The sequence below is a fragment of the Stenella coeruleoalba genome (assembly GCF_951394435.1).
Source record: "Stenella coeruleoalba genome assembly, chromosome: 14".
Classification (NCBI taxonomy): domain Eukaryota; kingdom Metazoa; phylum Chordata; class Mammalia; order Artiodactyla; family Delphinidae; genus Stenella; species Stenella coeruleoalba.
In genome coordinates, this window is record NC_137160.1 from 23,618,752 (window position 1) to 23,634,350 (window position 15,599).

The following is a 15,599-nucleotide window of genomic DNA, read 5'->3' on the forward strand; positions in this document are numbered from 1 at the left end:
GTAACATTCTCTGAGCATCAGGAACACAGCTATGCAGAACTGAGAGTTACCGTTCCCCCAAACAGACACCCTCCCTCCTCCTCACACGTAGGCACTTTTCCCCACTGCTCTGCCTGGACTCAGAGTGTCCACATGCCCCTTGGAATTCCAACCTTTCCTTCACCGTGAGCTCAACTCAAACAGCATCTGTTGTGTAGTCCCCCCAGACTCCCTGGCGGTTCACCTCCCTGTTGTTCACCCCCAGCTCTCTATTTCTCTTTTCTATCACAGGGTGCAGTTTAGCTGTGATAGGCCTGTGTCCACTACTAGACTATGAGCTGTTTGAGGGAAAGAGCCAGGTATGAACTGAACTGTGTCTCCCCAAAATTCATATGTTGAAGCCTTAACCCCCAGTGTGACTGTATTTGGAGATAGGGCCTTTAGGGAGGTAATTAGGTTTAATGAGGTCATAAGGGTGGAGCCCTAATCGGATAGGGCTGGTGCACTTATAAGAAGAGGAAGAGACACAGGAATTGCCCTCTCGTTGTGCACAAAGAAGCAGCCATGTGAGGACACAGCAAGAAAGTGACCATCTTCAAGCCAGGAAGGGAGTCCTCGTCAGAAAACAACATGTTGGCACCTTGATCTTAGACTTCCAGCCTCCAGAGCTGTGAGGAAACAAATGTCTGCTGTTTAAGCCACCCAGCCTGTGGTATTTTGTTATGACAGCCTGAGAAGACTAATACAGAGCCCTATCTTTTTCCCCTGAAAATCTCTCACAGCACTTAGAACAGTGGCACATGGAAACCCCTTAACAAATGTTTACTGAATTGAACTGTAGTCCTCAAATAAATGAGGCATTCATGGTGCTGGTGGTGCCCTGGGTCTGGAATCTCTGACAAACCCAGTGGTCAACCCTTCTCCTTGTACACTGTAGGAGAGAGACCAGCCCGCCAGTCTCCTCTGCAACAGAAATATCCACAAAGCTCTGAGACCAGAAAGTCTGTTGCTAAGCCTCATTTAGCAGCAAAATCTGAGCTGAACAAGTATAAAACTACTTAAGATTGTCTGTAGGGTTTGCTACAGAACCATGAATGATTTTGACTACTGAGCACCACCCCAGCTCTGGCTAAATGCATTATAAGAGCTATGGCTCAGGCATCTACTACACTTCTAAAATCTAAAAACTTCAGAGTTCCAAAACATATTTGGCCCCAGACTTTGGAATAAAGGATTGTGGACCTGTGCTATATAAAGGGGTTAATACCAAGCCCACAAGTGTCAACTTGAGGAAGACCATGGGAGGCACTGCTTATCTGGTGTGTAAGTAAACTGCAATGGCTATTTGAACAGAATGAGAAATAACTAACCTAAACTGGGGAGTTGCCTGATTGGAATTAAAACGTTGTTGATATGCATGCTACGGATGCCGGCATTGTTTTTGAGCAGTTTATTCCATCAGCCTACAGAATGTGCTGAGTACAGTTTTTAAAGATGCACAATGTTACCTAGGAAAATAGCAGCCGCGTAGTTTAAATTCCAATTGGCTTTTTATAAATTGTGTTTAACAATGGAGAAGTCAATAAGAATGAAATTATAAGAACACTCACAACTCTTCATTATGACTATCAGCGTTGCTACTACAAATAATATGAATAAAAAATTAATCTGCTGAATTTACAAAGTCAAGCATGTTTTTAGCAGAGCATCTCAAAGTGTTTAGTATCTAGACTCTACAAAGCCTACAATATGAGACTGACACTGTTTCTTCCCTTGAGGAATTTATAGTCTTGTTGAAGGTCAAGACCCAGACACAAGAAATCATTGTGAACGTTACGAAGCAACATATAACCCAGTGCTGCGTTAAATATAATCAAGTACATGGAGCAGATTCACTGCTAAGCCTTCTTAAAGGCTCCAGAATGCCTGTGCAGCTTGGGCTGGTGGGAGGCCCCTGGTTGGAAGCCAGGCTTAGAAAGTGTGTCTTGAAACTGCATTTGAATAGCAGTGCACTGCCGCTGCTTAGATTTTATGGGGTTTTTAAAAAAATTAATGTTTAGGGCTTCCCTGGTGGCGCAGTGGTTGAGAGTCCGCCTGCCAATGCAGGGGACACGGGTTTGTGCTCTGGTCTGGGAAGATCCCACATGCCGCGGAGCGGCTGGGCCCGTGAGCCATGGTGCTGAGCCTGCGCATCCGGAGCCTGTGCTCCACAACAGGAGAGGCCACAACAGTGAGAGGCCCGCGTACCGCAAAAAAAAAAAAAAAATTAATTTTTATTGGAGTATGGTTGCCTTACAATGTTGTGTTAGCCTCCACTGCACAACAAAATGAATCAGCCATACACATACAGATATCCCCTCCCTTTTGGACTTACCTTGCATTTATGTTTTTTTAAAAAAATAAATTTATTTATGGCTGCGTTGGGTCTTCATTGTTGTGCGCGGGCTTTCTCTAGTTGCGGTGAGTGGGGGCTACTCTTTCATTGCAGTGTGAGGGCTTCTCATTGCGGTGGCTTCTCTTGCTGCGGAGCACAGGCTCTAGGTGCACGGGCTCAGTAGTTGTGCCTCGTGGGCTCTAGAGCGCAGGCTCAGTAGTTGTGGCGCACGGGCTTAGTTGCTCCGTGGCATGTGGGATCTTCCCGGACCAGGGCTCAAACCCGTGTCCCCTGCATTGGCAGGTGGAATCTTAACCACTGCGCCACCAGGGAAGCCCCCCATTTATGTTTAATTGGAGGAGCTTTTGGCGAGTTGGAGGAGGGTGGTACCAGCTAAGTCATGCTTCAGAGCCACATCACTGCTGCTCTGGGTTTTTGGCAAAGCGAAAGGTGAACTATGGCTAGGGCAATCAAGGAGGCTTCCAGGAAAAGTTGGCACTTGAGCTGGACTTATAGGTCGTGTGGACTATAGATGACCTGGAGAAGGAAGAGGATCTTTGGAGAGGAGTCTGTTGGGGGCAGGTCATAGTGAGAAGTACACTCGACTCAACTGGAGAATCTGTCTTGGGGGTAGGAGGTCAGAGAGTTCTGAGGCAGACCAAAAAGTCCTATTTTCCAAATGAGAAAAAGGAAAATCTGCTAAACGTCACCAGATTCCAATAGAAATGTATTGCCTTAGAATTTCAGTAACTGCACAACCGGCTTAGGCGCGCTTCATGAGCGGACACCTCACCTCCTTTCCCACTAGGGGCACAGTCTTGGCGGTACGGATAACACCGTGTGTCGGAAATCGTTTGGAATGTTGACCTCAGCAAGAAGAAGGTGCATCAGTACGTGACAGGCAGTGGGTGCCTGACAAGCCTTGGCAGCTTTGAGAGTTGGGGCCTGGGTGTTTGACTGACTTCCAAAACCGTTTGAAAGGTCAGAGCTGAGGGCAGCAGGGGCAGCCCTCACCTTGACTGCTGGGGAATTAAGTGAGATGCTACAGGAAAGGGTTAGTGCTCAACAGACGGCAAGTGCTATAACTCAACATCAGAAATAGTGCAGACCCAACACGTATCCTATCCTTCCAGTGAAATGATGTAACTTCCCAGAAGCTCTCTGTTTCTATTCCAAGTCAAGGTACTTCTGGTCTGCAAGAACAGCCTGGCTTTCTCGAGAATCTAGCATCTTTCTAACACATTATTATTACTTAACAGTAACCATTCATACGTGTTTGCTGTTTTACAAGTATGTCCAGTTTTACTTGTCCTCACCATAGCCACAGGCATTTGACAGGGATTTTTTTTCTTTTTTTTGTAACTGAGATATAACATTCATACAGTAAACTTTGTGAAGCACATGGTGTGGTGAATGTTTACACGTTTGCTCCTGTATAACCAGCAGGTCAACATATGGAACATTTCCAGAATCCTGGAGGTTCTCATGCCCCTTCCCAGTCAAGGCCCCTCAGAAATAACCACTATTCTGATTTCTATCATCACCCATTAGTTCTGCCTGCTCTTGGACTTCATGTAAATGGAATCTGCTATCTTCCACTCGACATAACGTGTATGTGATTCCTCCGTGCTCTGCACACATACCGATAGTTCAATAGTTCCTTGCTGGGCACTATTACATTGTCTGAATGTACCACAATTCATTTATCCATTTTCTCGTGGGCAGACATAATTAAACAAAGTTTACAAATGAAGAAATTCAGGGCCAGAGTGACTTAGTCCCTTAGACCCTAAGGTCAGGCAGCGGGAAGGTCAGGATTAGAACTGGAGCTGTCTGTCTCCAAATCCAGGGCTCTTTCTAACGTTCCACTTTGGAGCAGCTGTATTTTCTAGAACTTTTTTTTAAGGTTTCAGAATTTTGAACTACTTAGTTCAAACTGCTGAACTAAGGAGTTCAATCAAAAGATAAAAGCAAACAATAAAATCCCCATTTTGTTGGGAATACCATGTGAAAATGTACGTAGGTACTCAGGATGAACACTGTGCCCGTGGCAGGCTTTGAAGAAATGCTTAATGGTCCTGATTCACATGGAAGAAGTCCTGGAGTGATGGATTCAGTCCTTCAACTCTCTGTGTTTATAGTTACAGTCTGAGTGAGACAGGAGGAGAAGTACCACTGTTTCCCTACAGAACACTCTGCACATGGTTGGCTGGTCCAGGGTGTGTGTGTGTGTGTGTGTGTGTGTGTGTGTGTGTGAATCTAGCATGCTGCTAATCGTGAAATTCCAAAGCCCTGCTGTGCACATAGGCACACACCTCTCCCTGCATCCCTGCATTGTAAACCCAGACACATTGCTTTTCCCCTGCAGGCCCCGGGCTCCCAGGACCTGGCTGTGGCCACTCAAGCTCTTTTTTTCAAAGGGCGAACTGCAGAGTCTTGCTCCAGCCCTGGGAAGCTAGTGTCTGCCACCTGACAGGGGGAGAGAAGCTGGACGCAGCTCAGAGTGATTTGTGCGAAACTGGGATGGGGAAAATAGAGCCAGATAAGGATTTGGAGCAATTAGACAAAATAACAAATCACTTCTTTGTAAATGCTGCAAATCAAATCCTAAGTCTAGGGCCGAGAACCTGTTTTCTGTTCAGCAAACAGGTTAGGAAGGGAACCACTCAGACTGAATGTGCTTTCTCCAAAATGGGTGCTAAATACAGGAGTCTGCACTGTCAGGAAGAAGAGAGTCTTTCCCATTTATTAGCAGAGAAATTACATTTCTTGCAAGAGGTGTCACCCAAGCCACCTGGGCTTACAACAGTAAAAATTTCAAAAATTAAGTTTTCTCTCTGGCAGTTGTGTGTCCACTTTCAGACCCCCTCCCCCCATGACATCATCTCTCCTCCCAGCCCAGCACCCGGTGGGTGGGCAGGGTCCCCCTCCATAACCACCACCCCTGGACATGTCTGTCATGACTTTTTCTCCCACAAGGACACATAGCTACCTACCCTCCCCTCATCCACAACCAGCTCTCCTGTCTCTCTTTTCTGACCCCAGACTCAACTGTTCTCATGTGTGCAATGCTCTCCCCTCACCAGAGAACGTTCTGGCAAAGTAACCTCTGAGATGGCTACCACCCAGGTTTGGACCGATATCTCCATGGACAAACCTTAGAGCTTCATGCCAGCAGGAGACTCCTGCAGCTGGGCATTCAGGTGGTTTCCAGTCTTTTGTTATTTCACATCATGCTGCCATGAACGAACTTATGAGAATATCAGGAAAGTGTATCCCTAAAATGGAATTTCTACGTCAAAGGAGACATGCATTACTATGTTTGACCATTATTGCCAAGCAGCCAGCAATTTTCCCATCCACACTACTGATTAACTTTAGAAGAGAAGGGGCTGATTGATGGGAGGATGTTATAAAAGGGAAGGATGAACCTGACCCTGTCATGTTTCTTCAACTTTAAAAGTATTAAAAATAATGTTTATTGAGGTATAGTTGATTTACGATGTTGTGTTTAATTTCTGCTGTATAGCCCAGTGATTCAGTTATACATATATATATATATACACACACATATATATATATATATATATATATATATTCTTTTTCATATTCTTTTCCATTATGGTTTATCACAGGATATTGCATATAGTTCCCTGTGCTATACAGTAGGACCTTGTTGGTTATCCATCCTATATATACTAGTTTGCATCTGCTAATTCCAGCTTCCCAATCCTTCCCTCCCCCACCCTCTCCCCCTTGGCAACCACAAGTCTGTTCTCTAGGTCTGTGAGTCTTTTTCTGCTTCATAGTTATGTTCATTTGTGTCATATTTTAGATTCCACATATAAGTGATATCATATCCCTAGGTCCATCCATGCTGCTGCAAATGGCATTATTTCATTCTTTTTCATGGCTGAGTAATATTCATTGTCTATATATGTACCACATCTTCTTTATCCATTCATCTGTCGATAGACGTTTAGGTTGTTTCCATGTCTTGGCTATTGTAAATAGTGCTGCTATGAACATAGGCGTGCATGCATCTTTTCAAATTAGAGTTTTGTCTGGGTTCTTCAAATTTTTGTGTATGTTTCAAGTCATACTTTTAATACCAGAATATTTGTTGACACATCTGAAAGGATCAAAAGACACAAAACTAGACAAGTCGGCGGCAGTTACAGCACAGTCATTGCTGCAGCCACACGATGTGTCAAGGTGTCTGTAAAAGCACGCAGACCAGCCCATGCTGCGCGCTCTCCGGCGTGGGGTAGAGCGCTTGACTGCACCGTCCGCGCGCTCAGCCTGCAACGTGCCAGCAAACGTGTTCGCTCATTTCTTACCTCTCAACCACAGCAAATGGCATCCTGTTCACGAAAGCGTGTCTCTTCAAACAAACATCAATTTTACACGATAATCGGAATTTGGTGACCCAACAGTGACAGTTCACGGTGCTGCCTCAGTGTGGCATGGGACACTGATTAAGAACCACTCACCCAAAAGCCAAGCAGATCCCCCAGCGGGGAGCGGGGAGTATGGGAGGGTGCCAGCAGTGGGTCACAGGGATCTGACAGGTGAGGGACTCCCAGCATTGGGAATCTGGAAGTAAGATGTAGGCAAGTCCAGGCATCCAGGGGGAACTGCTGCAAATATTGGGACAAAGTCCTGAGACCTGAGCTTAAGGATGGGGTCACAGATCAAGGGAAGACTGTGGTGGGTGAGGCTGAGTCTCATCCCAGGAAAACCAGGATGTGATGTAGGGAATTCGGTAAAGATGAGGGCACTAGGACAAAACGAGGATTCAGTTCCTATAACCAGAACGTGACAAGGCTTAGTTCCAAGGAAGCATCCCAATGGCTGGAACCGGGGTTGGACAGTTTACTGACTTTGGGCTTCAAACTGGTGGCAGCTCCAGGGTCGAGCTTGCCTGCTGGTGGTAGCTGTGAGGAGTGGGGAGCTAGGAGCTGGGCAGTTATTTCTCCGGCCACTTGTGGAATAAGCTTTAAGACCAACTTAAGCAGGAGTGGCAAAACACTTGAGTCACAAGACAACTCTGTACGTGAGAATTTTACAGCCTCATTTATGGAGTAACACATGTTGAAGGAGAAGGTAGACCGTAAACTTTTAGCTAGAGCATAAAGATGAAATCCCAAATGATATGCCTCCCCACACTGCAAAGCCGCCAAGGCTGGGGGTGCAAATATTATGGGAGGTGCCGGCAGGTGGCTGCTGACAGATGGCCATGGAGAGAAGGAGCCCCCTCTCACACGTGGGCTTGCACAGGACCAAAACACCGGCAGTGTGATCGCTGCTCAGTCGGTGCTGTCACGAGCCTGGGTGCTCCTGGGGGGAGGGGCTTGCCTGTCACTTTTTTGTCTCAGTGATAGCAAATGCCTGGCCCTATAAATCCTTGTGGAATAAATGGTGAAGACAAGAAGGAAGCCATTGTCTCCAACCCCATGTCTTTGTCTTGATGGGACAGAACAGCCACTGGACGAGGACATCCTGAGATGTCACCTTTTATGGGATGAATTCTGTTCCCTTCAAAAAATGATACATTGAAGTCCTCATCCCCCCAGTACCAAAATGTGACTTTATTTGGAAATCGGTTCACTGCAAGTGTGATTAGGTAAGATGGGTCACACTGGAGTATGTCGGCCTTTAATCCAATGTGACTGGTATCCTTATAAAAAGAGGAAAGGACACAGAGGGACACAGACACACTAGGGAGAAGGCCATGTGAAGGCAGAGATTGGAGGGATACAGCTGCAAGCCCAGGATGCCAGGTTTTGCTGGGAAACCACCAGAAGGTGGAAGAGGCAAGGAAGGGTCCTCCCTTACAGGCTTCAGAGGGGTCATGGCCCTGCTGACACCTAGATTTGGGGCTTCTAGCCCCCAGAACTGTGAGGCAATACATTTCCATGGTTTTAAGTCACCCAATTTGTGGTTCTTTGTCATGGCAGCCATCCCTAGGGAACTAATACATCACCCAGACTACCTCTTCATGTTGGAAAGAACCAGAATTAAGTGAGGCTGCCCCTAGAAGAGAATAAAACAGCTTAACATTCGCACAAGGGGGTGGGAAACAATAAACAAATAAATATGGAAAAATATAATATGCTATACTGTGATAATGGCATAGAGAAAAATAAAGGGGGGGGCAGGATATGGAATGACAAGGGGATGTGCAGATTTAAATGAAACAGACAGGAAGACCTCATGGGAGAAGCCCTGAGGAGGTGAGGGGGTGAAAACCATGGAGACGGAAAAGGCACCCAAGGGGGACTGGCCTTGAGGTTTGCCAGGGCGGGCAGCTGGAGCAGAGCGGGAAGGAGCAGAGCCAAGGCCACTGCGAGGGGGACCCTGGCTGGTACCTTGAGTGAGACAGGAAGTTGTCAGAGGGTTGTGCACCGGCAGATCTAGGGGACAGAAGGAGAGATTTGTGCGTTAGGAAGCGTGCAGAGGCAAGCAGGAGGCCAGAAGGAGAAGGATGGGGTCACACCCCATGAGGGCTCTGGGTCCGGAAAGAATGGTGGTGACGACTGAGCAAGAGCCAGAAAGCAACACAAGACTCAGAATCACAGGCATTAAAATGCAAACTTTCACATCTGATGACTTGTTCCTGCCTTTTCCTTTAGAGGTTTGTATTTTAATAGTAGGTGCCTAGAAACACAAATCACCTCCAGGAAAGGATGAATCATTTTCCCAGGACAGACCACAGGCCAAAGTATCTCTTAATAAGCTCAGAGGTGGTGGGAAAGGGGTGTTTTCTGCAAAGCTGGAGAGTATACATGTAGCTAATTTGAATGATGTGAAGTTTGACTATGAAAGGTGTTTTCTGCACTCTGACAGAAGTGCAACTTGTCTGTGCTCTGTAAACAGCTCTTGTTAAACTGGTAAAATTGGAAATAGTTAGAGGCTTCCTTTGAGTCTAATGTTCCATCTGGATTTGTCTCTGTGGGTCCTTTCAGCCACTGGATGCCCCCCCCTCCCCAAGCCACAGAGGGCAGCTTGGCAGTCATAATAGAGGGAACCTCACCTGGGTGCCTGCTTTTTGTGTCCACCCTGACAAAAATGCTTCAGTCCCCAGGCAGAGGCTCAAAGCAACTAACATTTATTGAGCATCTACTATGCGAGGGACACTCTTCTGAAGTCTGGGAGTTCAGCAGTGAATAAGATGGACACAGTTTCTGCTTTTATGAAGCTTATATTAGTTGGGAGGAAAGGATAGACAGAAAATAATAAGAATATGAATAAGGCAGTTTCAGAGTGTGAAGTGATTAAACAAAACAGGAGGGTGCTATCATAGGCTGGGTGATGAGGGAAGCCTTTCAGATTCGGTGTTATTTGAGGTTAGAAAAATGAGAAGCAACAACATTTAAAATAGATAACCAACAAGGACCTACTGTATAGCACAGGGAACTCTGCTCAACATTCTGTAATAACGTAAATGGGAAAAGAATTTGAAAAAGAATAGATATATGTAAATGTATAACTGAATCACTTGGCTGTACACCTGAAACTAACACAACACTGTTAATCAACTATACTCCAATATAAAATAAAAATTTTTTAAAAAATGAATATAAAAAAAGAAAAAGAAGAAACAGTAGATTTTCTATGCTACTATAAAAGTTTGCCCATTACATCCCAGTCTTATAATTCTATAATGTGATGAAAAAGTATTAAAATCAATGGAATATGGATGCCAAAAAAAAAAAGAAAGAAAGAAAAATGAGAAGCAACAGCCTTGATTGTTGGGGGACCAGGACTAGGGTGTGGTGAGTGAGGCACTAGCCTTGGGTGCAAAACATAAGGGGCACCAAAAACTCAGTAATCATGATAAATAATATTTGTAAAAATCAAAATGCATGCCAAAAATCCATGAGGAATGAAATTTCAACATTTTAAATAAAGGTCTGACAGTGCTGGGCTGGGCCAGATTAGAGCCTGAGGCCAAAGGAAAAATGTGTGTCCCTATATACATGTTTTAATGTATTTCTTTAATGGTTCATTTTTTTTTCCAGAGGTAGATTTTGAGACTACTAGTGATAAGTTTGCTTCATTAAAGCCAGATTAAGTAAAAGAGTATATTCTGTTTAGGGGATTGTTATAGTAAAGGGTTAAGTCAGCAGGCTCGGGGTGCTCAAACCCTACACATTCCAAAGAAAGGACTGGTCCTTGATCAGCTCCTGGGAGTTAACCTATAACAACTCATTTGGACATTGGTGTGCTGATTAGCCAAGACTTGGTTACTGATCCAGATATGAATAGCAGAAGAACCTGTAGGCTGTGTATGGGATGTGGCTTTTTCTGATATGCCAGCTGACCAAACCCTGCCATGTAAATTCTTGATAGCATATTACCTGGCTACTCCTAGAATTAAAATGCAAAATAAGTACATGTACTGAAGCATTTCAAAGTATATTGTCAATCCCAGGTACCAAATAGAATAGAAACATATACAGTGTATCCATGCAGTGGAGGAAGGCTTCATGGAGAAGGTGGGACAGGGGGTAAGACCAAAAGCAGAGGTTTAGTAGCTCTGCTTTAGAATGACCTGGGAGTGTGAAGACCTCAGCTGGAGATTCTGGGATGAGATACAGGAATCATCCCTTTTGAAGTGATTCCTAGGTGATTCTAGCGTGTAGCCAAGCCCAAGAATCATGGTCTTAAAGGATGGGTAGAATTTGGAAGCAGACAGCATATTCCAAGCAGTTTTTATTAATTTACAGGGTTGTGTAATTAATGCAAGCCCTGATATCTATCCTCAGCCCACCCTCTGGTTCTGATTCCCTCTCAATCTCAGAACAGGAGAAAGTCTCATCTGGAATCAGACAGAAACTTGAACCCCACAGTGAGATCTCGGTTTAATGGTTCACTTTTATTAACGGGCGAGAGGGGGTGAAGGGTATGCTTTGAAGGCAAGTGGGTAGAGATTGTGAGTGAAATTCTCTGCTACTCAAGCAGGACTCGTGAACCCCTATCCACTTCCTAGTTCTTCCCAGAAATGTCCAGGCTAAGAGCAGCTCAGCCACCAATCAGCAGTGTGACTTTGGGCAGGTCTGTCTCCTCTGGGAGCCTCAGTTTTTTCATTTGTAAAATGAGAAGGTTGGATATTGATCTCTTTAAGGCTCTTCCAGTTATGACTTTGGAAGATCAGAAAATTATGGAATATTGAAAATGAGAGAAAAAGCAAAAATAAAACTAGCCGTTGGGAAAAGTGTCCAGGAGAGGGCGCAAGATGCTAGGGCTAAACTATACATGTCCCTGGGAATCCTCTGGAAAGGGATCCTGCAGCTGCTTACTTGAGAGCAAGTGACAGTGAGATGAGCAGTGATTGGAGGACTAGAGTCTCAGGGTTACGTTAGGGGGGGGTTATAGCCTGTGGGCATGTAGCTGTTTACATTGTGTTTACTCAGAGCCACACCACCTCATTTTTCTCCTGTTTCCTCTCCATCCAAACTGCAGTAGATTTGGTCACTCCATCCTGGAGGGGGTTGGGGGGAGGGAGTGGGAGGGTCATTACAGTTATTTACTCAATAGCCCTTGGGTCTTGGAAGAGCTTCCATGACCACAAGTTTTGGAGATTCTGGGAAAGTGTAAACTCTACTCTTCTCTCCCACTTCCCCCAAGAAAAGAACCCAACCCTTTTGCAGCAGAGTCAGGATGCCCAGTAGGAAGCAAAGCCTTTCATTCCATTTAGGATTAAAGTCAAGCTTTAAATGAAATCCCCCTAATTCGGTCTCACTGAGTTGTAAAGCATTGCTATCAATCCTTCCCACGGAGCAAGCTTTGACAGGGGGGTTTTCTTTGCTTGAGGTTATCAATACAGAATTTGTGACAATAGCTCTAAACTTTGATTGATGTCGTGAGCCAGGTGTATGGAGGGCAGCCACAAGGGTACAGCCATTGAGTCCCAGGGGTGGTACAGCTCACCCCCACCCAGTGGCAGAATCTACAGCATCCTTGGCAGGGATAATCCAGCCTCTGCTTGAATTCCCCCAGGGACAGCAAGCTCACTTTTCCATGAGATGCCTCTCTTAGACAGTCTTTATTAGAAGTTGTTCTTCATGGTTGTGCAATATCTATCATCCAGACACTTCCTCCCTGTGGTCTGGCCTCCAGTAACCAGACCCAGCCTAATCCCTCTTTCACATGACAGATTTTCAAGTGTTTGAAAATAGTTTTGATGTCCGAATCTCTCACCAGCCCTCAGCGCCCAGAGTCTTTTCTTACCCAAATCAAACCAACCCAGTGGTCTTCAACCATCCTCATGTGTCACGGCTTCCGCCCTCATCACCCCCCACCTGCATCCCACAGAGGAGTGGCCGGTGGGAAATCCAGGCTGGGGTCTATGTCACTGTCTCTCCCTGACAAACAGTGACAGAAGTCATGGCTTAAATCTGCACACAGGCTGAGTGCTAACTCAGAACAGGTGAAAAATAAGTCTGCTTTGCCCTAAGAGGGACTCGGAGATGATCATTGAATGAACTGCAAAGGTGAAAGTGTTCCACAGCGTCAGGTTCTTAACACTATTTTAAATCCTGAATTTCTAATAAAGATCTAATTTGGGAGGTCGCGGAAGCAGATGCCCTTCGCTCCATGGGCTTCAGACTTTCTTGTTCTCAAATTCTCTAAAGGAATTTTGAAAAACCATGTATGTCGTCACACATTTTTAGGTTAATAACTAACATTTTTAATAAGTTTAAATAGTTGGAAAATATGTAATTTCTGGCATATCGTAAATATTGTCAGCTTAAAATAAAACTTATATCAAGTGAACCCAATGGACTCTAACTGCTATAACAATTTGATACCCTCCACTGCCCATTTAAAAACCACACAAATTCTTTAAATCATTCATTTTTTCCCTTGAGCCTGGAATTCTGTTCCACTTTCCCCACAGAATTTTATCCTACATTTTTTAATGCTAGAAACTCCTTTAATAACCACCAGATAATACTTATCTATAACAAAAATATGTATATAAATTAATATATTTTTAAAATTTGCAGTGGTCAAGTATTAAAATTATTCTGAAATGAATCATCACAAATGCTATTATTATACAATTTCAAAAATCTATTTGTATTTTTGTTATAGACATAAGTGTTATATATTTGCTTATATAAAAAAGTAGATGGTAAAGAAACTTTTGTTAGAACAGGGTCCCTTAATTCTTTGAATTCCTTCTGAGTTGCCAAAAATCACATGGTGATCCATCAAAAGGTTATTTTTTTTTTTTTTTTTTTTTGCGGTACGCGGGCCTCTCACTGTTGTGGCCTCTCCCAGTGTGGAGCACAGGCTCTGGACGCGCAGGCTCAGCAGCCATGGCTCACGGGCCCAGCCGCTCCGCGGCATGTGGGATCTTCCCGGACCGGGGCACGAACCCGTGTCCCCTGCATCGGCAGGCGGACTCTCCACCACTGTGCCACCAGGGAAGCGCAAAAGGTTATTTTTAATAAACTGTCAGGTGACAATGGCTTAGTTCCTCCTTCAATTTTGTGATAACAGAATTGGAAACCACCTAACCTGAACAGAATGTGTGGTCCCTTCATCAGAGTCACTGTCAACAAGGAAGTTTTCCAATTGTCCTTTGTTTGGTGCCTCGAAGGCTTTTGCTTCCCAAGGAAAGAACCACACTACTATTCAGGAGGATTGAGAAATGTGTTTTCTTCTGCAAAGTGGGAGAAGAAGTGAGAAGGGCCATCGGAGATGAGCCCCCGGACTCAGGCTTGTTTTCTGGCAAAGTCGTGTTTAGAGTTGCCACTAGATATGGACACTTAGAATCTGGAAATTAATTTTCTTAAAACAAACTATGGACTAACAACTCCTTGAAAAGTCTTGGCATATACCAGTGGACCACAAACCCCAGTTTGAAGATGCTGCCTTAGCAGGTAAGAGCATTTGGGAAACCAACCTACCATGAAGGGCAGGAGAGCAATTGCTAGGTTGAAGTTGCTAGTGACTCAGTCATCACAGGACGCTTTTTGTATGTGATTTTATTAGTCATCTATTGCTGCATAACAAATTACCCCGAAACTTAGTGGCTTCAAACAACACACATTTATTATCTCACAGTTTAATTTAGACACAGCTTTTCTGGATCCTCTGCTTCTGGGTGTTATCACGTGGCTGCCCTCAAAGTGTCAGCTGGGGCTGTGGTTCTTCAAGTCGAGTCTGAAGACTTGACTAGTGCAGAATCTGCTTCCAAGCTCACTCACTTAGCTATTAGAAGAATTCAGTTTCTCGAGGGTCTGAGGCCACCCTTAGTTTCTTGCCACATGGGTCGCTCCATAGGGCAGCTCACAATATGTCAGCTTGCTTCATCAGAGCAAGCATATGAGAAGAGCCAGAGAAAATTCCAGCAAGACAAAAGTCACAGTCATATAACCTAATCATGGAAGTGATGTCCCATCATCACCTTTGCTATGTTTTATTGGCTATAAGCAAATCATTAGGTCCAGCCAACACACAATTCACCTACTATTTCTTGAGTTCTATTTTGTGCAAGGCATGGTGTTAGGACGTGCAGAGGATACAAATATGGGTCACGTGTGGTTCCTGCTTTCAAGGCTCTGAGAGCCTAGTGTTGAGGAGGAGCCAGGGATATTAGCACAGACATAACACAGGGTGCAGTGAGGGGAGCTTCCTAAGTGCAGATGAATGCTTTGGAAGTTCAGAGTTCTTCCTCATTTGTATATGATGGAACGCCCCATCAGGAAGGAGGAGGAAGGAGACCAAGGCACTCCCAATGGATGTCTTCTCTTTACTTTGAGACACCATGGAGCATAGAGCAGTGTTTCTTAAAGTATGGGCTCTATACCACCTGGGGTACTTATTAAACATGAGGACTCATGGTCCACATGTGGACCAACTGGAATAGCATCCCCTGGCCATCCCTTTCATCCTGATACCCATTAATGTTTGGGAACCACTGGCAAGTGCTTAGGCTCTAGAGTGGGATAGAGTTGGGTTGAATACTGGCTCTCTGACCTAGAACATCTCTCCCCCCACCCCCCAGCCTCACTTTGCTCATCTGTCATACAGAGTTAATGTCCAAACCTCCTTTAAAGGGTTGCTCTGAGGCTCAGACAAGATCACAGAAGTAAAGCACTTGGCAATTTCCTGGCACAAAGTAAGTTTTCAAAATGTCTTTATTATTATTCAAAGGAGGGAAAGCCCATATCTGATTGTGGGGTTAGAAATCCACAAAGCTCTGGCCAAGAGTAATATGCTCCTCAAG